The sequence below is a fragment of the Giraffa tippelskirchi genome, chromosome 2 (genome assembly GCF_054371585.1).
Source record: "Giraffa tippelskirchi isolate mGirTip1 chromosome 2, T2T-mGirTip1v1.2.pri, whole genome shotgun sequence".
NCBI lineage: Eukaryota > Metazoa > Chordata > Mammalia > Artiodactyla > Giraffidae > Giraffa > Giraffa tippelskirchi.
The window spans coordinates 153,050,223-153,071,694 of NC_137276.1; the positions used below are offsets into that span (position 1 = coordinate 153,050,223).

Here is a 21,472-nt window from a genome sequence, read left to right on the forward strand (position 1 = left end):
GAGAAGGAGGGAGAGAGTCTGTCATGGAGCTTGTGGCAAAATCCTTCTTCCTCCCCAAACACCAGCTATGATTAGCTGTGTCCTCACCACGAAACTGCAGGGGTGTGTGCGGGTGAGTCACAGATGTTCAGATCACATTTATAGAGTGCTTGCAAGGCGGGGTGGTGGGGGGCAGTGCTTCATGGCTGTCAGAAGCACCCCAGCTCCCTTTCCTTAGCTCTAGCTGTTGTTGAAACGTTAGGACCCAAGTACTTGGGGTTATAGAGTTTAAGAACCATACTCTGATGCTACCCAGTTTCCAGGCAGTTCCTTATGCTGGGCCTCTGCCATTCAGAGCAGGCCCCCTGGAGGTGAATAGGGACTTGCGCCCCACACCATCATATCTACCTCACCCCCCGCACCACCACCCCCCAGCAGGACTGCCACAGGGACAGACCCAGGCCTGAGCCCCTTTCTCCCTGATCCCTGCCATCCCTGGTCCCTGCCATCCTCCGAAGGGACTGGGAGATCTCTCAAGGAGTGGTTGATCTGAAACTCACAATCGCCCAGCCCCAACCCCCCGCCCCATACCCTAGGCTTACTCTGTGGCTGCTGATGTGAGGCAGGGCTGCGGCCACTGGTGCAGGAGTCCCAGCCCTTCTGAGCTGGGTGCTCTTCTCCCAAATGCCCCCATCATGCCTCCATCCCATCTGGTGACGGAGGACCCTGAGCTGCCAGTATGAGCTGAGAGAGAGGTGGAGGCCTTGCAGGCGGAGGAATTCTGGCAGGTGGGCAAGTTGCAACAGGTGGACCAGGGCTGCGGCGTGCAGACCGTGAATCACCTGGGTCCCCGCTGCTTACTGGACAGAGCTGGAATAATGACAATAATAATAGAGATCCAGGGTGCTGTTATTAACGCCCACCTTTCCTCCCAAGGATGGTATCTCTCCTTCATCCATCTGACAACCTTCGTCGTTGGGAGGTGGGGGGCGGGTAGGGAGTTGCTGAGGGCAGAGATTATGTTGCTGTGTCTTAAACGGGGGAAACTAAAGCCAAAGTTATTCTCCGCTGAACCTGGGTAGTCCTGAGAAAAAGACTGCTTCCCGATGTTGTCCTGATGTTGGGAGAGTCACACAGCCTCACAGTTTCTGGTCTTCCTCACTGGCAAGCTCTAGGCTCAGGTTTTTGTTTTTGAGCTCTCACAGTCTTTCCTCTAATCTTTACTTACAACCGACTTAGAGCTAGGGATGATTATTATCCCCATTTCACAGCTGAGGAAACTGAACTTCAGAGAGGTTAGGTAACTTTTCCATGGTCACATAGCAAAGGAATGGCAGAGCCAGGATTTCAACCTGCTGGATTGACTGTGCCTTCTCAGCCTCCTGTGCCATCCACAGTCAAGAATCCCAGCATCTCCAAGGCTGGCTCCCAAGTCTCTCCTGGCCCTTCTCCATTGTCTTCCCCTCTCGGATTCATGGTATCTCAAGATTAAGGCTCTTCCCAGAGTTCCCTGGAGGACAGCTTTCATTTTCATCTCTGAGCAGCTGTGGAAAAGTAGAGACTCAACACTTTAATTTTGGGGTCTTAGTAATTATCTTGTATCTACCACCCACTCAACTCTACCCACTAGTTATTATAATAACAACAATAATAATTTAGGGAAGCAATGATGATGATCGCAGCATTCACTGATTCCCCACATCGGAGGCTGGACAGAGATAGATACAGTCTCGCCCTTTTTAAAATTTCACGATGGTTCTGGATTTGGAAGTCAGGAACACTGTATTCTAGCCTTGGTTCTGGCAAGGATATCAGACCGCATATGGCTGAGTGAGCCCCTAATCCCTCTGTGCCTTTATTTTCCCCTCAGTAAAATGGGAATAACAGTCTTGCAAGGTGAAGTGCTTTAAGATTCTTGAAAGAACTTGGTAATAGGACCATTTTTTCTTTAAGCATCACCACCCCGTATTTACCATTTAAAAAAGACCCAGGAGCCTGATGCCTCAGTGATGCATTCATTGTCTTCATGCCCCAGTCTTCCACTGCTCTGGCTGCCCAGCCCTTGGGGGAGGGTGCTGGGTCGGGGTTGGGGCAGGGGCTGATCTCTGCGTTGCAGTGGGAGTCTTACTTTTCCAGTTCTTATCCTCAATAGCTGCCTCTGCCAAGGCCCTGGAGCTAGAAAAAGCGAGGCTATTGCCTGAGCGCAATAAATGCTTTTATTAGCCCTTTTATTAATGATGGTCGGTATTCGTTGAGAAGCTGGGACAATAGTTATTCCAGTAAAAGGATATTAAGCTCCCTCGGACAGGCCGTGTATATCTAACAAGCTCTGGCCCCCTCCTTCCCCCCGACGCGGCTTTATTAGGATGCAGCACACCCCTGGCCTCCTAGCAACTCCAAGAAGAGAGAGGAGGGGTGGGGATAAGCTGGTGTCATTAAACACACAGCCCTTTTCAGAGGTTACGGTAAACCAATCACAGGAAGCTTTTGCTTCCCCCTTAAGAGCTGGGGAGCCTGTGTGATTTTTGCCTTTTTTTTTCTTTGCTGCCTCTGGGTTCTTGGCTATTTTACAGCCAGAGCTGCTAGTGATGAGTTGGTAAAGGAGGAGGACATTCTTGAACAATTTGTTAAATTTGAGACCATTCCCATTCTTTATTTTCAGCCATTTTACGTTATTTTAAACTTAACAAACACATTTGTAATACTTACTGTATGCGGCAGTGTTCTGAGTGCTTCTCAAATATTTATTTAATCCTCATAACATCCCTATGAAGCAGGTACTATTATTATTTCTATTTCATAGATGAGGAAATTGAGGCTCAGAGACAAGAAGCAACTTGCCCAAGGTCACACAGCTAGTAAGTAACAGAACCAAGTTTGAACCTACACAGTTGTGTCCACTATACTCCATCTGAAATTGAAATTGAGTGTGAAAAGAACTGGAAAGTATTTCTGAAATTCAGCAGCTTTATCACTTTACCAAAAGGAATTAGATATCTTCATATAAGTAATATATAGTAAATTATAATAGCAACCCTGAAATTCAGAATATCTGTGAGTTGAAAGCATCTTTAAAGATCATCTGATCTGATCCTCTGACGAATACAAGAATTCTCTGTGCAACATCCCTCATGTGTGATCCTCCAGCTTTTGCCTGAATTTCTCCAGTGACAGAGAACTCATTACCTCATCAGGCAGATTATTCTAGCTTGGCACACTTCTCACTGTTACAAAAGAAAGTTCTTCCTCAGTCCAGACTGAAATTTAGCTCCCTGTTACTTATTCTCATATAGATACCTTTGTCTTCTAAAACTGGGAAAGGAAAAAAAGTCTCCAGTTTGTGTAGGAGATCAGTCTTAAAGCACTTGAAAACAACTTTCATGCCCCCTTAAATCTCTTTCCTCTTTGGGGTTAAACTTCCTTAGTTCTTTTATGGTTCTTATTTGTTATAATTTCCAGATTCTCTGTCTTCCTGTTTCCACCCCTCAGATGTTGTCAGTGTTCATCCCAGAGAGGTGTCAGAAGGAAGCACAACACATCAGGTGTGGTCCAGGAGCGCTGAGAGCAGGATCACTTCCTGCTCCCCTTGTTTTGAACTCTACCCTCCAGTGATGCAGCCTAAACTCACCTTAGGTGCTCTGAGAGTCACATTATACCCTTGACTCACATTGAACTTTGACTTCCCAGGTGGCGTAGTGGTAAAGAATCCACCTGTCAATGCAGGAGAGGCAAGAGACTCTGGTTTGATCCCTAGTTCAGGAAGATCCCCTGAAGGAGGAAATGGCAACCCACCCTCTCCAGTATCATTGCCTGGGAAATCTCATAGACAGAGGAGCCTGGTGCGATACAGTCCACGGGGTTGCAGGGTCACGCACAACTGAGCATGCACGAATATTGAACTTGCAAACAATATGTGGCTCTTTTAGCTCCATCTTCCAAATTCTGAAATTATACTGCTGTGCTGGGTTTTTGTTTTGTTTTGAGCACAAGGGTAGTAAATTTCATCTTGTTAAATTCAGTTCCTTGTCCAATCTATCAAGGTAAACTTGGAACCTTACTCTTTTACCCTATTTAATAGTGATTTTGTATCATCTGAAATTTTGATAAATATGCTATCTGTGTTTCCATCCAAGTTGTCATTAATTCTTTTAAAGCTGAATAGGAAAATTTCCAAGGCTAGGTTTGTGGAGGAAGATGAGGTAAAGCTAGAATGGTTCCAAGAAGACATTTTCTTTTTGGATTGACAGCGGTTCCTGGTGTTGTGTACTTTCTGGGAATGTGAGTGTCTGGGTAACTGAGTAAAGACTCATCCAGCATCACTTCTGCGTCAGAGCTTGTGATCCATGACGAGGCAGGAAGGCAAATATTGATAACTTGGTTCATAGATCTGATTGCTTCCTATATACCCTCTGCTGACAAGTACTGAGAGTTGAAAGGGAGGATGTTATGAAATAGAAGCAAGGCTCACTGTGAGGAGACAAACAGGACTCCCAGACCAGGTGATTGCTGTAAGCGTTGAGATCTCCAGAACTGAAAAAGAAGACATTCTTGGAGCAAAGACAGAACTAACAACAACAACAAAAAAGAGCTTTGGCGCACTGCATGGAGTTTGAATAAATTTTTCTCAGCTTGAACAGCCATTCTCTTCTGTCATTCCTGAGGTCACATCTAAAAGCCAAAAGAATCAGACTGAGGCTACCTCGTTGGGGTTCACAGCAGGGGGGTTTCTGTTTGTGCCAGAGGGTGTTGGAAATCAATTTAATATCAAAGTCCTCCTCCCAAGCCCACTCATACCATACACCACAGGGGTGTATTTTTAACTGTCTTTCTAATATTCACTCAAATTGTTCTTCTCCTTGCCCATTTTGACACAGTCTTTTTATTCTCTAGTTCCCACCTCTTCTCCACAGGCTCTGCCCTGACCCCCTCAGAAGTCTGGTGGGCTGTGGTGTCCCAGGCACCTGAGTTGGATGCAGCTGTGGGGCTGCAGGTCTGTTTTGGTGCCTGGGGGTAATTACTGGTGCCTGATACTTATGGGATTTCCAAGACAGTCACGGAGGAGAAATGGGACCAGGCTGCCAAGTCCATGCATGGCAAGCCAGGAAAGCCAGCCTGTGAGAGAGCCTGGAGCCAAGGGGAAGCCAATGTCAAGGGCAGACAGAGCAGTAGGTGCTGAACGGACGAGCATGCAGTGTTTTTAATGTGTCTCTGGTGGCCAAGGCAGAGGCATGCTTCTTGTGGCTAAGGGCCCAGGCTGGCAAAGAACATCCCCAGCCCCATGCCTCCCTACTCCATACTCCAGCTCTGATGCCCATCTCAGACTCTTTCTTGCTCCCACTGGGAGCACTGGGATGCTATTTTAGTTCATTCAGGCTGCTATAACAAAAACACCATAGACTGGGCAGCTTCAAAAGCAAACACTTATTTCTCATACTTCCGGAGGCTGGGAAGTCCAGGATCAAAGTGCCAACTGATTTAGTGTCTAGTGAGATCCCATTCCTAGATCACACACCATCATTGTCTTACTATGTCTACCTGACAGAAGGGATGAGAGAACTCTCTGGGGTCTCTTTATTTTATTTATAATTTTTTGGTTGCACTGTGCCATGTGGCTGGCAGGATCTTGTTTCCCTGACCAGGGATTGAACCCATGCATCCTGCATAGGCAGCAAAGACTCTTAACCACTGTACCACCAAGGAAGTCCCTGGGGTCTCTTTTAGAAGGTCATGGATCCCATTCATGAGGGCTCCATCCTCGTGACTCAATCACCTCCCAAAGGCCCCACCTCCTGAAACCGCCACATTAGGGATGACACAAGCCTTCAGTCTATAATCGACTTGAATTGTCCATCTACTGGACTTGATGCACAGGGCCCACCCTCAACACAGGAGGCACATCCCTTCCACTCAAAGGGCCTGTAATCAATGTAAGAGATGCTCCTATTACCTGCTTCAGCTTGGAGCCCCAGTAGGTGGACCACCCCTACCTGGCCTCCCTGCTTGGCCAGGTTTCAGGGAGTTGGACACTCACCATCGGGCCCTGTGCCCAGTGAGATCTGAACTCAAACGGGGGGGTTGCCACCCTCAAAAAGATGGAAACCACTTATCTGTACAGAGTCAACATTTCCATTAATTTAGTAGTGGTGCTAGTTGTAAAGAACCCACCTGCCAATGCAGGAGATGCAAGAGATGCAAGTTCAGTCCCTGGGTCGGGAAGATCCCCCAGAGGAGGAAAAGACAACGCACTCCAGTCTTCTTATTTGGGAAATCCCATGGACAGAGGAGCCTGGAAGACTTACAGTCCATGGGGTCGCAAAAGAGTCGGACGTGACTTAGAGACTAAACAAACAACAAACTTGTTCAGTTAGGTTACGAGAAAGATGAGTGTAAAAAAAACAGAATCTGTTTTTTAGTCATATACATTAAGGGAGTACATAAACCAAACCAACCCCTACAGTTTGTCTGGATTGAGTATTTCACTTTGATTTATCTTTAAGTCACACTGATCTAGTTAAAGGCCATAGGCCTTATTATTATTTTGTATTATTAGCCAAATTCTTGTTTGCTTGTGGTCTGATTCTTTCAGGTGTAGGCTTGTGTTAATTTGTAGGGTTGCATTATTTATGTCATATTACAGACCAGTCTATCCATTTCCTATGTGTTTTCCTCTCAAGATGATCACCAATTCAAAATGAATTAAAACCCTAAACCCAGGAGTGGGACAAAAGGAGTGAGAATGGGACTTGAGAGAACCGAAGGATCATCTCTTGGTAGTTTGGCCCAGTTGTCCTAGACCCCAAAGGCAGACGGAAGCACTCAGCTCAGAGGGGAGGGAAATAGGAAGATAACAAAGATAAAAACACCAACTCCACCCAAATGACTCAAATGAAGGCGTGTCTTGGAGTCTTTTTGTTTTCCTGAAACTCGAGGCCTGAACCTAGGAGAGCACTGTCCAGCTGCCTGTGCTCAAATGGGAGCTTCATAAATCTCCAGAAAGTGGCTGACCCTTTCTCTTCTCTCTTTGGCTCTGTTTCCTTCTTTGCTGAGGGTCCTGATTTGTCAGAGCAGAAGAGAATTGCATCAGTCAGTTTTGAATCAGACAAAACAAAACCAAATGGACAGTCTTCCTTGGAAATGAAAAAATACTGGTGGGAATTTTTTTTTCCACCACCCGTGACTTACTAAGCAGCAGTAAGTATATTAGAGGAGAGTGGACAGGATTTCAGATATATGAAGGGGAGCAGCAATTTGAACACTGAGTTGGGTGGGGCTTGGGTAGGAAAACAAAGGTATGGATTCAACCTCATGATTCTCCCTCTCCCCCTGCAGGTGAGAAGAGGTGAAGAGACAGAAGCAGTGCAGATATGAAGGTGTACATCTGCAGGAATGCCCCTGTACATGCCACTATAAGGAGTAAACAGAGAAAAGAGTCCAGGAGAGGAAAAGAAAAGGTGAGTGAAGTTGAACAAGAAAATACTCAGGTCAATAATAGTGATCATAAGAACCATTAAGGGTAAGAGTGATAATAAGAACTATATGTTGCATTCATCCATTCAACATGCATTTGTTCACTGCTGCTCTGGGCATGGCACGTTCTACGGTCTGAGGATACAGTAGTAAATGAAATTAAGCCACTCCTTCAAGAAGTTCTAGAGTAATACATGTCAGGCAGGTAACATTCCTCATCTCATCTATTGACCCTATGAAGTGGTTACTATTATCCCATCCTACAAATGATAAAACTGAAGCACAAAGAAGCTTTTATAACTTGGCCAAGTCTCACAGCTGAGCCAAAATTTGACCTCAGGTCCCTCTGACTCCAGAGCCTCTAGAGTGTGATATGCACCCTCCACTAGTGAATCCCCAGTGAAGCCCCACTGGCCCAGCCTCAGTGGTGAGAACTCATTGGACTGACCATTTTCCCTCCTTGAACTTAATTCTATCCATCCATGGCAAAGAGGGGATGGATTCACTGATCTCTGAAGTCCCCTCCTGCTTATTTGGAAAAATATTCTATACTGGTATCCTCCCTGCTCCCAAGTGCTTCTCATGGAGATGAGCGGGAGGAGCTCAGTGGATGTTCAAAAAGAGATGACAGCCCAGAGTAATGTTTCCCACACTGGGTTCCAAGGATTTCTTTCCCGGGACTCTGAAGTTTTCTATGAGAATTTGATGTTTGTGAAACAGATTCCTTGAGAGCCCTCAGTTCCAGAGAGAAGCAGTCCTGGAGTTGCCCTCTGACTAGCAGAGGAGGGAGAGTGATGGGGTGGAAGGAAGGAGGGGGAGAAGGGTCTGCTGGGCCTCGGGAAGCAGCCTGTCCGGGCAGTTGCCTTTCTTCCTGGAGGTACAGGACTGGGGCAGTCCCAGCATAGCTCCTCCCCTTCCCCTGCCTTCTTCTTAAAATACCTGCAAGTCATGGGAGAGAGTGGTTCAAAAGGGAGGGGTTATTGTATATTTAAAGCTGTTTCACAGCAGAAACCAACATAACATTGTAAAGCAATTATCCTCCAATTAAAAAAAGACTCTCTAAAAAATACCAGCAAGTCCACATGCCCCCTGAAACTGGGAGAGGTGAAAGGCAGTGGGGGGATGGGCGAGGGGCCCAAGGTGGTTCAGGGTGCATCTGGAACTTTGAGGGTCAGGCTAGAGCATTTGAGGGAGGAGGGACATGCCGCCAAATGGTCACGGGCGCCCAAACAAGACAAGGCGGGTCCCAGCTCTTCCCCTTAGCCCCGACTCACCTCACCTGGCTGGTTAACTGTTCTAATGTGGAAAGTGAGGCGAGAGTGTGAGCCCAGCTTGCCCAGGGGCTAAATGTAGCCCAGGTCCCCCTGATAAGCTTAGTCAACTTATTAAATTACACAGGAAAAATAGAAATGGAATATTAATTCTGCACACCTCTCCCCTCTGCCTGGGGAGCCTGCCTTCCCTGGGTTTCACTTTTCAAAGCCTGAAATAGATATGGAGATTTTGTGCTTAATTAAAGGAGAAGGGCGCTCACTTCAAGTCTTTTCAAAATCATTTTGGTTCTGAGCTCAGTGGAGCCAGTGAAGACCCAGGCACCATCTGGCAGGAAAGGTGTTAACTTGGAGTCTCCGGTCAATTCTAGACATCAGATTCAGAAACAAAGAGAATTAATTTCGGAGTCCCCTTGGCCGGCCCCTCCTAGCCGGTAAGCCGAGAGCCTCTGTATTGACTTGCTAGGTATTAAAAAGTTAAGTCTGCTAGGTCACCTGCAACACAGAATGCCAGGTGCCAGAGCCTGCCCCACCGGGCAGAATTATCTTATCAGCCAGGCTGATAACACTCAGGAAAGCCTGGCCATAAGGAGCAAATATTTATAAGCCCAACACCTTTCAGTCCATAACAGATTAGGCACAGGATGGCAGCAAGAGCAGGGGGCTGAGTTAGCAATCAGCTCTGGGCTTCGGAGCGTAGTTCCCAATCAGAACCTTCCTGTGCATGTTTGGCTCATGAAGAAGGCATGTTGAACGCTGAACCGTGTAGGAGGCACTTTCCCATCTATTCCCTCACCGGACCCTCATGACAGCCTGGTGAGAGAGTTATTATGTTACTTCCGTTTTACAGTGGAAGAGACTGAGGTACAGAGAGGTTCACTGATTTGCACTTTCACATTGCTAGCATGTGTGACTTAAACTCAGGTTTTCTGGTTCCAGAACTTGTTTTCTAAGCTGCAGCAGTGGCCTTGACTGGTTCTCACTTGGCCATGCTTTAAATTCACAGTTCCCAGGGAGCCCCCTGTGCCCCTCAATTCCCTGGTCACAGGCTCTTCTCACTTGGCAGATGAGGCCAACCAGAATCTGATAAAGAGGGAAAAGGAGATAGTGACCCCATGGGAACAGTCACTAAAATAGCCCTGGCCCCAAAACACACACATCCCTGTAGGCTCTCTGAGGGCTTGGAATTCATTCCTTTGGGTCTCCTGGTCTTTTCTGTTTATTCATTCTCCCTGGGAGAGGTGATTAAATGATTAAATGCAAATGAATTAGAATGAGAGGTCATCCTTGGTGTCAGAGGAGGTGTCACTGATTGGAGGGATCACTGGTTCCCTCTGTGCTAGTGTAGAGGGAGGCTGGGGGGAACCTGGAGGAAGCCCCCTCCCTCTGGGTCTTGGATTTCTTCTCTGCCAAAGGAGACTAAATGATCTTAGACATCCCTACTTCATGAACCTCAGAAAAATCTCCTGGGACGAGGAGCTCCATAAACCCTTCTCTTTTCATCCTCAGCCAGGACAGCAGGAGTATTCTGAGGAAGCAACTTCTAAACTGACTGCAGAAGAGGTGAGTAGCTGGGGTCAGGAAGCCACCCTTGCAGAGGCCTGGAGGTGAGTGCCAACATTCATGTCTGAGCAACTGTGGTCCCAAAGCTTAGGTTACAAGAGGTCGAGAGATGAGGCTCAGAGATAAGCAGGAGCCAGATTACAAAAAGTCTTGTAAGACCATGTTAAGGAGTGTGGGCTTTATCCTAAGAGCAATAGGGAGCCAGAAAGGAGTTAAAGCAAAGAAGTGGTGTGACAGTAGGTGTGTTTTAATACTTTCCCTCTGGAACAAATGTGGAGACTAGATGGGAGGACGGGGAACTGAAGAAGGTGATGGGAGGAGGAAGAGCAGTGGGAGAAAGACCCCACCTGAACTCCTTTCTGCTTCCCACACGCTTCCTCTGACCTAGGTTGGCCTGGTTATGATACCTGTATTTACAAGAGTAATACTACTGGGCTTCCCAGGTGGCTCAGTAAAGAATCTGCCTGCAATGCGGGAGACCCCAGTTTGATTCCTGAGTTGGGAAGATCCCCTGGAGAAGGGAATGGCAACCCACTCCAGTATTCTTGCCTAGAGAATCCCCTGGACAGAGGAGGCTGGTGAATTACAGTCCATCGACTTGCAAAGAGTCAGACATGACTGAGCGATAAACACTTTCACTTTTTCATCATTTATAGTTGCTTCCTCTGTGCCAGGCACTGTGTGGGGTGCTGTCCGCTTTGTCTCATTTATGCCTCACGGTAACCCTAGCAGGTAGGAATGCTTACCACCTGGAATTTATAGATGAGAAAACTTGGGTCACAGAGGCCAGGTGTCTTGCCCTGGGTCACATGGCTGGTAAGTTGCAGCAGCACTACACAGGCAGAGATGTGGCTCATTGTTTTTAACCATGGGTGCCCTGCCCCCTGAGATGCCATCCCCATGGTTAGCCTGCACTTTCAGGGCAGGATGGAGCTCTGTTGCCAGCTTCCTGCAGCAGAGGAGAATTGGAGCAGAGGTCCTAGTTAGCACAGATGTGATTTGCCAAGGGTCCCCTTTAAACAAGCTGCGTGGTGCATCTGGAGAGGGTGTGAGGTCTTTGGGAGCATTTGGGATCCCATGGTTGGTTCACCTTTTGGGTCAGAGGAAAAACAGAGCCGGGCCTGGGGCAGGCTGTGGTGCTGCAACCCTCCTCTCCATCCACTTTTCACATGAAGGGGCCTCTCAGAAGCCTTGGAGCTTCAGGAACCACTTCCCAATCCAGAGGGGAGCCAAGAAGTCACACTTTGCAGAAGCTAGAGAATGCAGAGGGAGAATGGCTGTTACTTCTTTCCCATGCTGCCTTTTCTAGAGGGGGAAATAGGACCCCAGGTCTGGGTCAGGGAGCTCTGAAGGGCACCCCAAGGTGGTTAGCACAGGGGCAGTGCTCCCAAAGGCCAGGTAGAGTAGAAGGGTAGACTGACATCCCTGATTTGATTCCCCCAAAGTCACAGGAGACCCCTAGTGAAATTCACCCACTTCTATCCCATGATACAGAACAAAGAGGTTACTTTGCTGAGAGCCAAGAGTGCAGGCTTCTGTGCTGGGCCCTGCCACATCGGGCTGGGTAACCTTGGAAGGGTCCCTCTCCTACTCCTTCTCCCCCACGGGATGGGGTAAGCCCAAAATGCTCCCTCTCCCAGCCCTGGAGTCCAAGTCTCCAGGGTCTGGATGAGCCTGTGGTCCAAACTGGCTGGCTTCACAGCCCTCTCCAGTCATGGGGGCCCATCCTCTCTCCCAGGGCCACCCTGGAGCCAGGCTAGAGGGCAGGCCAGCAGTTCTGCTCCTGCCCTACCCCCCCAATCCCCCACTTCCCCACTCCCCCCTTACTCTAGGAGGACACCAGCCCTTCTGGGTTTGCTCTGTCAGTTGGATAGGGCTGGCTTGCACCTGCAGAAGGGCACACTAATTTATTTTGCATCATTTTGCATTACCTGGCTCCTGGGCCTCCAGCTTGACATGCAGATTTATGTAAAAGAGACCCGACATGCAAATGAGCCAGGCCTGCCACTTGTTTTAGTAACAGGCGGGGCCACATCACTGGCTCCTCTGGCCCAGCTGTTCTCCCCATGGCCCATGGATCTCTCAGGCCCAGGTCCATCTCCCTGCTGCGCTGCCTCTGCTCTGCTCAGAGCTCAGGCCAGGTGGGAAGTCAACTTGACAGTGAGGTTAGAAAGAAGAAAGCTCAAACCCTGCTTCCCCAAGGAGTTTCTGGCTGTGACCTGTTGAGAGCCAGTGGAGAGATAAAGACAAACACCCACAACCGACCAGAGAGAAAGAGGCCAACTGAGAGAAAGGTGCACAGGGATTCAGAGGGGCCAGGAGACAGAGCTGCACATAAAATAAGCATGAACGGAGAGGGATAGGCAGATGGACAAAGAGTAGGCAAAGCACAAAGTCAGAGAAGGGGAGAAGCAAAAAAAAAAAAAAGCCAGCAGAGACAAGAGACAGGAGAGATGGGGACACAGGAGGGGGATGCTGATGGAGGGGGCGGACACCAAGAAAGGAACAGATTTCAGAGCTGCTGTGGAAGAAGAATAAGGATATAGCAACAGCCGGGCTGCGGGGAAGAAAAGTGAGGGAGGAGTTGGTGATGATGACAGCTTGACATTGGGGAGTAGGGAAAAGGAGTCACAGGTGGAAGTGACGGGGGAGACCCATGGGGAGAGACAGGGGAGCTGCCCTGTGAGGAGCCCTGACAGCAACTTGGCTGCCACAGGCAGGAGCCATGCCACCACCTCGTAAACTGATTCATATCTGCCTAGCTGTGTGTGGGCTTCCGTGCTAGTTCAGTAATCAAGAATCCACCTGCCAATGCAGGAGATGAGAGTTCCATCCCTGGGTAGGGAAGATCCCCTGGAGAAGGAGATGGCAACCCACTCCAGTATTCTTGCCTGCAGAATCCCATGGACAGAGGAGCCTGGCGGGCTACAGTCCATGCGGTCTCAAAGGAGTCAGACTAAACAACAGCTATTAATACATGTATACTTACATATCTATAGAGCACACTTATAAAGCACACGGATATGCAGTGGGTAGAAGAAAACATTCTACAGCCATGAGGCTCTAGAGAGGGAGCTTGAGGGGTTGTCCAGTGTGGCAGTAGTCGCTGTGTGTCTGTCCTCACAGGACCCAGGGAGAATTCACAGCTGGTCACCCCAACCTTCCGGCTGGAGAGCAGCCAACAAGCCGGGTCCAGGCTGTTCCTTGCTCACCTGTCCCAGCCAGCCTCCCATTTCCTTTCCCCTGAATGCACTTGATTTGAGCAAGAAAGTAAGCAAGCAAACAAATCAAAACACAAAGAGGGAACCCATTGTGCTCCCACAGCCTCTTCTGTAGGGAAATTGACATTGTGCGAGGAGGGAGCGGAGCAGGCAGAGGCCCTGGGTAGTGGTCTTGGAGCTCTGGCAGGGTGGGAGTACTCCCTTGGCTTTTGGATAATCTCCACCTCCGCACTCCGCCCCCATGAGAGCTCCAGGGAGGGGACAGAGGAGGCATTTCTTAAAACCTGAGGTGTCGACACTGAAGGTGTCCTCAGAACCCCTCCAGCCCAACTTCATCATTTCATGGAAGAGGGCACTGTGACTCAGAAAGTTCCAGCAGCCTGGTTAGTGCGTAGTCCCCACAGTGTAAGGTTGGGCTAATGGACATTTTTTGTTAAACAACTCTTGTTCCCTCCAGATGGTCCCCTTGGCACTGACTGACCTTGCCCTCCATGCCTCTGGGATTCCTCTGACTTGCCCACATCAGTCCTGGATACACACACAGCCACTTGAAGGATGGATTGTATTTTTACTCTAAGACGGATGAATTTGGTACATATTGTGAAACTTATGGACACAGACACTTCTGTGCACTTTTCACCTGTGCTCCAGGAAGACCTAGGGCTCTCTGGGTCACCTTTACCATCTCTCCAGCTAGTACTTGCCAGTTCCCAGCAGATAAAGCCCACAAACAGCTGAGTCCAATGAAAGTGTTGTGTGAGCCGTGGGATTTTCACCTGGCAGAGATCTGCTGTAAGCTGGGGTCTCCAGACACCTGGGTCATCTCCAGAGCCCCTCCTTGCCCCTCCTCCCATCTACAAGTGCAGGTCAGCTCCTCAGACTCCCATCACTGCCTGGGTCTGACTCAGTCTGCTTGGTTCAGCCAGAGGTCATGTGGCTTCACTCCAGGCCCATCTTTTGGGTCCCTTTGGCCAGCCTCATGTGTCACTTCCGTGTTAACCTCTGATTCGGTGGTTTTTAACGTCTTGGAATGAGAGACTCTTTTGGGGACAGGATTAAGGCTGTGAAGTCTCTCCCCTCATGGTACTGGTCCTTGAGACTTTACATATGATATCAGGGAATTCACGGACTCTCTGAAGCCCTCAGACCAAGACAGACAGACCCAAGGGTCCTGTTGGCAGGAAGCCAGGGTCCCCGGGGAGGCCCAAGGCCCCAAATCATTTCAGAAGAAACTGAGGCCCTAACAAAGTGACATTTCAGGAGACTTCCCACAGAATGGCTTCTTTCCCTCTTTGCATCTCAGGAATTCCTTTTCTAGGCGACTGTTTCTTGTTGAAAAGTCAGATCTAAGCTTTACCACTATACCCTAGCTTCATATCAGGCAAGCTGAAATGGCACATAATTCACAGCTCAGTTCTCTTTTCCCTTGTACTCTCTCTCTCTCTGTGTCCCTCTCTCCAACAGCCCCTCCCAGGCAGTGCGTGCCCCTGACCCCATTTTGCTTTGTCTCAAGCCAAGGCTCAGCTGAGCACCAGACCCTGAGATGGCTCCAGAAAAGGTGCGAGGTAGATGATGCACTCTTGGGGAGTTGAAAGCTGGCTTGTCATGTCAGCTCGTCATTCAGGGGAGACCATGGACGTTCATGGTCTCAGAAAAAGGGCCTTTGAGGGCAAAAATGGGTGGGAGGAGCAAAGAAGCCCTAGGAGAAAAGGAAGGGTGGGCAACCTGACTGAGAATTCCCTCTGCAGATTCCAGATCTTGAGTGCTGCCATATCCCCACCCCTCATCTCCCCTTTTCCAAAAGTGGGTGATAGAGGAGGCTGTGGACTCTGGACTCTGGGCCTGGCTGGAGATGCCGAGAGGCTTCTGTGTGAAGGGAGTGATGGGAGGGCTGGAATCTCTGGGGACCAGGGCGGGTCGGGGGCCTGGGAAGATCCTCGTGGAAGGCCCAGGACTCAGGGTGGCCAGGGCTCAGAAGAGTGAGAGCAGGCGCCTCGCCAAGAGAGGGGTCCGGCCAGCCCACAGGGTGGCCCAGCCATCCAACGTGCCTTTAGATGGGGAAAGCTGCTTAATCTCCCCCTGGAAATCAGGAAGTTGGAACCCACACAGATGATTACGGGACCAGAGGAGTGATTTCAGAGGAAAGATGAAAAGAATTAAAATCAGCTCAGGAGAGAGCAGAGGCGAGAGAGCTGGGAGGTGGGGGCGTGTGCTGAGGGGTTTGTCTGCAAAGCCCTTGCACCCTGAGCCCAGCTGGGAGCTCTGTAGGGGGAGGTGGGGGGCTTTGCTGAGGTGGGGTGTGTGGGTGAGGGTCAGGCCTGTCATGTGGAAGCATTCTGAGCGGTGAGGCTCAAAGCTAGGAGGAACTACTGGGGGTTCTGAAGATCATGAGAGAGCGCTGAGAGGAGACCCCAAGAGGCCAAGAATAGAGCCTAAGCCTTGATTTCCAGTCCAGGCAGGGCCCTTGAGTGTGTGTGGTGGTGGTGGGGGGTGCTGTTGTGTGGGGTGGGGCCTGGCCTCTCAACTGTCCCTTTCCTCCAGGCCTGGAAATTCCAGCCCCAAGTCTTCTGGCTAAGCAGGAAAAAGGACAAGAAAGTATGTGGTGGGTGGGTTATCTATCCTGACAGCAAGTGTCACCTAGGCCATCCTGGGGCTGGGGGGGCAAGGACGGCAAGGACAGGCGCTGTTGTCCCAGGAAACCCTGCGTTGAAGGACAAGGACTGTCCTGTAATGGACTTGTCCTGCTTCAGGTCTAGACAGGAGAGTTGAGGCTGGACGACAGCTGGGCTTAGGCAGAGCCTCTGGTGAGTCCTCTGCTCTGTTGTCTGCCCCAGTCACACACACACACACCGCTCAACCATACTTGCTTGCTCTCATATTCTCTCTCTCTCTCTCACACACACACATATGCACACTTAAACATACATTTAAATAACTTGCAGACGTATATTAGCAAAAACATTCCATCTGGGCTGGGATTTCTCTCATTGCTTTGAATTCCCCTGAGTTTTAACTTAAAAAAAAAAAAATAGGAAGAGGCAAAGATTTGACTAATGTTGGGTTAAAGTTTTTTTCTTACCCCTTTCTTTCTTGGTTACTGACTGCCAAGAATTTATGTTTGTAAAAGGAAGAGAATTAACTGTGTTGATTAAGAGGCAAACTCCCTGGAAATGTTCCCTCTTAACCCTTTGGTGCCCTCTCTGTGAGCGATGCTGGGGTTCTCTGGTCCAGGGCTTCACAACCTTCCAGGGGGCTGATACTCCGCAAAGGGAACTTACAGAATGGAGACAGGCTGTGCCCTTCTGCTGTGCGAATGCGCGTGTGGAGGAGCAGATGTGTGGGTAAGCGTTGTGAGAGTTCGTGTGTGAGCGTGGGTGCTGTGAGTTTGCGTGTGCACGTGTGTGAGTGTGCAAGTGTGGGAGTGAGTGTGGTGACCACATGTCTGTCCATCAGTATATGTGGGGTGTGCTGGGCATCCCTGCCTCCCTCTGGCTGTGTAGTAAAACACCAGGAAGGTGAGGGACCTTCAGCTTGACCAAATTAAGGGGGGGCTATGATCTAGCAGGAGCCGGGGGGCGAGGGGGTGGGGGTGGGGAGGTTTTAGCTGAGGAAGCAGGTTCTTTCCTGATATCTAGCAGCTGTTACCACGGACTGACCACAGCCAAAGCCAACCCTGGCTCAGTGTCCTTGTGTGGGGAACAGGGGGTGGGGGAATTCTCTCCTCTTTCCATCTCAGCCTAAGCACCCACCAAAGGTGTTCCTTCCCTGTTCTCCTTCCACAACTCCCCCAGTCCTTAGGAAGAGCCTGCCTGGGCTGCATGGCTCCCGAGCTTATCCTCTGGGATAGGACAGCCCTGGAGCTGGGACTGAGGGCTCTGACTGGAGAAAGGATGTTGTGGGGAGAAAGAGGAGCAAAGAAAGGAGAGCTTCTTAGAAGCTCTGAGCCTCATGCATATACATCCAACCATACAGAACTACTGAGCCCTCCACCTGGCCTCACTCCTCTGGGACTTACCTGGACAGACCTTCCATCCCTCCTCTGTTTAGCCAATTCCTACTTGTCTTTCAAGTCTTAGATGTCAGCCCCTCCAGGAAGCCTTCCTTGCTCCCATCCTTGCATGACAGCCCCCTGGGCACATAGGCACTCTCTACCTGGTATCATCTTCACATCCTCTTGTCTGTTTTCTCCACCGGACCCTGCACTCCTTGAGGACAGAGACGTTGTCTTCTTTATCTTGAATCCCCTGTGCCTAGCACCATGCTGGCACCCAGCATGGGCTCAGTTAAGGCTCACCTCATTGAATTTAAGGCCCTTGATTGCTGAAATCAGTGTTAGTTACTCCACAGGCTGTGATCTAGATCACCTTGTATACATACCCCTGCTGTGACACTTAGCAGAAGACCCTGGAATAATCTGCACACATATTTGACCCTCTTAATTTTCTGTGAGTTCTGCAGAACAAGAATTTTGTCGCAATCATCCCCAGGACCTAGCACAGCATCAGACAAATAATAAAGGCCCAATTAATGTCAAATGAATGCAAGAGTAACCGAATGCATGATAAAGATCCAAGAACATATATAGAGAGACTGATGTAGCTATAAAGATCATTAAGGGCTAGAGTGCAGAGGGGAGACTGTGCTATCAGAGCAGGGTGGGAGGAGAGAAGGGAAACATTAATTGAGCATTTAATGTGTGCCACAGCCCCTAGCACTGCACCTGGCATCCAGGGGTGGTCATTTCACTGTATCATCTCCATCTTGTGAGGGGGGTACTTCCCTCATTTGACTTATCAGGAAATTGAAACAAAGAGAGGTTAGGTGACCCTTGCTCAGGGTCACCCACTGTACAGATTCGGCTGGGATTCAAACCCAGAGAATATGCTTCTCCCACTGTGCCATGGTTCACAAAGGAGGTGAGTTTTTGAGTAGTTTTGAAAGATGAGAGGGGCATGGCTTTGTAGAAAAGGATTGCAAGCCCAGGCAGGTGGAGGACTGAGAGTTCCTAGGATTAATGCTGGCTAGCTTGTCCCATGAGTTTACATAAGCTACTGTGTGTCCAGGAAGCAAGGGGAGACCCAACATGACAAGGGAAGGTGCAACCGTGGAGAAGGCAGCAGAACAGAGAGCAGCCCAGGAAGGTCTTCAAAAATAGATCTGAAGCCCAGCTTTGAAAAGGCAATGGGTGGAAACTATCAAAAGGAGCCAACATAGATGTAGGACTTATTGGGGGGCAAATGCTATGCTGAGCACATATGAACACATTTAATCCTTGTAGCAAGGCTCTGAGGTGGATCCTGCTATGATTCCCATATACTGGGGACAGTGGAGACCCAGAAAGGATAAGTCAGGCTGCTCCAGGTCACAGGACTGGTTAGGGTAGACCTGGGATTTGAACCTAGACAGTCTGATTCCAGAGTTTGTGCTCATGGCCACTGAACTAAGGAAGGTGAGCAGGGATATGGGAGTCCGTCAACCTGGACAGTCAACATAAGTCACACTGGCAGGCCACCTGGAAGTGTGACCTGTATCTGGTTGGAGGGTTGTTGTTCAATCACTAAGTCGTGTCTGACTCTTTGCAACCCCATGGACTGCAGTACTCCAGGCTTCCCTGTCCTTCACTATCTCCTGGAGTTTGCTCAAACTCATATCCATTGAGTGGGTGTTGCCATCTCATCCTATGTTGCCCTCTTCTCCTCCTGCCCTCAATCTTTCCCAGCATCAGGTCTTTTCCAATGAGTTGGCACTTTGCATCAGGTGGTCAGATTACTGGAGCTTCAGATTAGTCCTTCCAATGAATATTCAGGGTTAATTTCCTTTAGGATTGACTGGTTTGATCTCCTTGCTATCTAAGGAACTCTCAAAGAATCTTCTCCAGCACCACTAAAAAGCATCAATTCTTTGGCGCTCAGCCTTTTTTATGGTCCAACTCTCATATCCGTACGTGATTACTTTGATATACTATGATTACAAGCCATAGCTTTGACTAGACAGACCTTTGTGGGCAAAGTGATGTCTCTGTTTTTTAATATGCTGTCTAGGTTTGTTATAGCTTTTCTTTCAAGGATCAAGTGTCTTTTAATTTCGTGACTGCAGTCACCATCCATAGTGATTTTGGAGCCCAAGAAAATGAAATCTGTCACTGCTTCCACTTTTCCCCATCTGTTTGCCATGAAGTGATGGGACTGGATGCCATGATCTTAGTGTTTGGAGTATTGAGTTGGAGGGTAAGAGAGGTCAAGTTAAAGGAAAGATGCAAATCCCAGACTAGTGAGTGAGGACATCATTTCAGACTGGGGAATAATTAAAAGAGGTGGGGGACAGGGACAGAGTCGCTAATGGTGTAAACATTTTCCATGCATGTGGAAAACTTTGCTTCAAGGACTCTGGGGTTCATCACCCCTGTCCCCAGCCCCCTGGAGGGAAGCCCCAGAGGGCTATGATGATGTGGGTTATTCCTGGGGTACTCTCCCTGGAGAACTCTAGCCTACTTCCTCTCCACCCTCCCCTACCTGTGAGCAGGGGAGTCAAGCCAGAGATGGCAAGTGCGCCCACCCTGGCTTTGCCCTTGTTCCCACTGGATGCCTGCTGCCCAGGGGGACTGGGCCTTCTCCTCTTCTCCATTCAGGCCAGGAGCCTGGGAAAGGGGACTTGCAGCCTCCTGGTAACTCAGCTCTGACGTCTCCTGATTAGAGGGCTTCTGCCCTCTCCCAGTCATGTTCCTTTGTGGTCTGGGTGGGTGTCACTGTCACAGGCCAGCCCATGCCTCTGCCCAGAGCATCCAGAGACACCTGGGGAGAGGGCAACAGCCAAGCTGTGGTCTGAGGGGAGATGATGACTCCCCCACTGGCCTGGTCTTGTGGTTTTGGGGGGCTGGCTCTTTTTGAAGGGGGATGCTGTGTATCAGAACACCAAGAGCTGTTCTCTTGAATACCTATGTTCAAGAAACACTTTCTGTCCAGCTTTGGAACTTTGGGTCTGGAGGGAACCAGCATCCTGGAATCCCCCCATGACTTCTTTTATAGCCCCTACAGATCAGCTGTCAGCCATCCTCTCCCTCCTCTCCACTGGGCAGAAAAATCATCTTAAAGGATATCTTGGAAAGGTCCTCTCAAACCTTTACCTTGGTACCACACCTTATAGTCACCAAGCATTCTCATATCCTTGCCCCATGGGACCCTCTTCATATCAGCCCTAAAAGGCAGGCAGCTCAGAGATTATTAGACCCATTTTACAGATGAGGAAAACAGGGTCACCTGGTTGGTGAGTCATGCTGGCTCCACTGTTACATTTCTAGGCAGTGGGATCAGAAGGCAGCCTGGGAGGGGAGGGGCTGGGATCGAGATCCATGCCAGCCAAAGAGATGGGATTGGAGAGATGAGTGATCACAGGTCTCTCTGTGTCCAGAAAGGTCCACCTTGAGTCACCTGCCTTTCTCTGACCAAGACACCAGCAGCTTCCCTGCTGAGTGATGATGAGTCAGCTCCCAGCCACTCTCAGCCAGGCCCTCCTCCTCCTGGCTTTCGTAGCATCTGACTCAAGGTCTGTTTCAGGTAGGCAGTATCTGTGGCACCTTCTGTTGTAAAGCCCACAACTAAACAAGAGGAAACATTTGAAAACTATTTGTGAATAAAGGATACCAGGACCAGTGTCCAGGCTCTTCAGAGAAAAGAGATGCCCAGTCTAGAGGGGTGGCAGCTATGGCCACCCACAGTTACATAACAGCATCACCATGACACCCTACATTGCTTTAGCACCGCTTCTGAAGTGCTTCAAGCACTTTCAGCTTTATTAGGCTATTTGATCTTGTAAAAGTCCCACAAATGGGTGGTGATAGTTACTATAACCATTTTATGGATGAGGAAACTGAGGCCTAAAAAGGTGTTAAGTGATGCACCCAAGGCCTTACAGCAAGGGAGTGGGGAAAGAGGGCTGGGTCTGTCCTGTCTTTAGAAGTTTTTCTAGGGGTTC

General features: G+C 49.2%; 1 protein-coding gene across 14 annotated transcripts in view; it reads left to right on the forward strand.

Annotated features, from left to right (window-relative positions):
* The window catches only part of VPS8 (VPS8 subunit of CORVET complex), a 378,806-nt gene that overhangs the window by 27,089 nt on the left and 330,245 nt on the right, over positions 1-21,472 (forward strand). For all 14 annotated transcript variants that reach the window (XM_081571329.1, XM_081571349.1, XM_081571332.1 and 11 more), the window contains exons 2-3: positions 7,309-7,430; positions 10,227-10,280. The gene's annotated coding sequence lies outside the window, so the exon portion shown is untranslated. The remainder of the gene's footprint in view (positions 1-7,308; positions 7,431-10,226; positions 10,281-21,472) is intronic.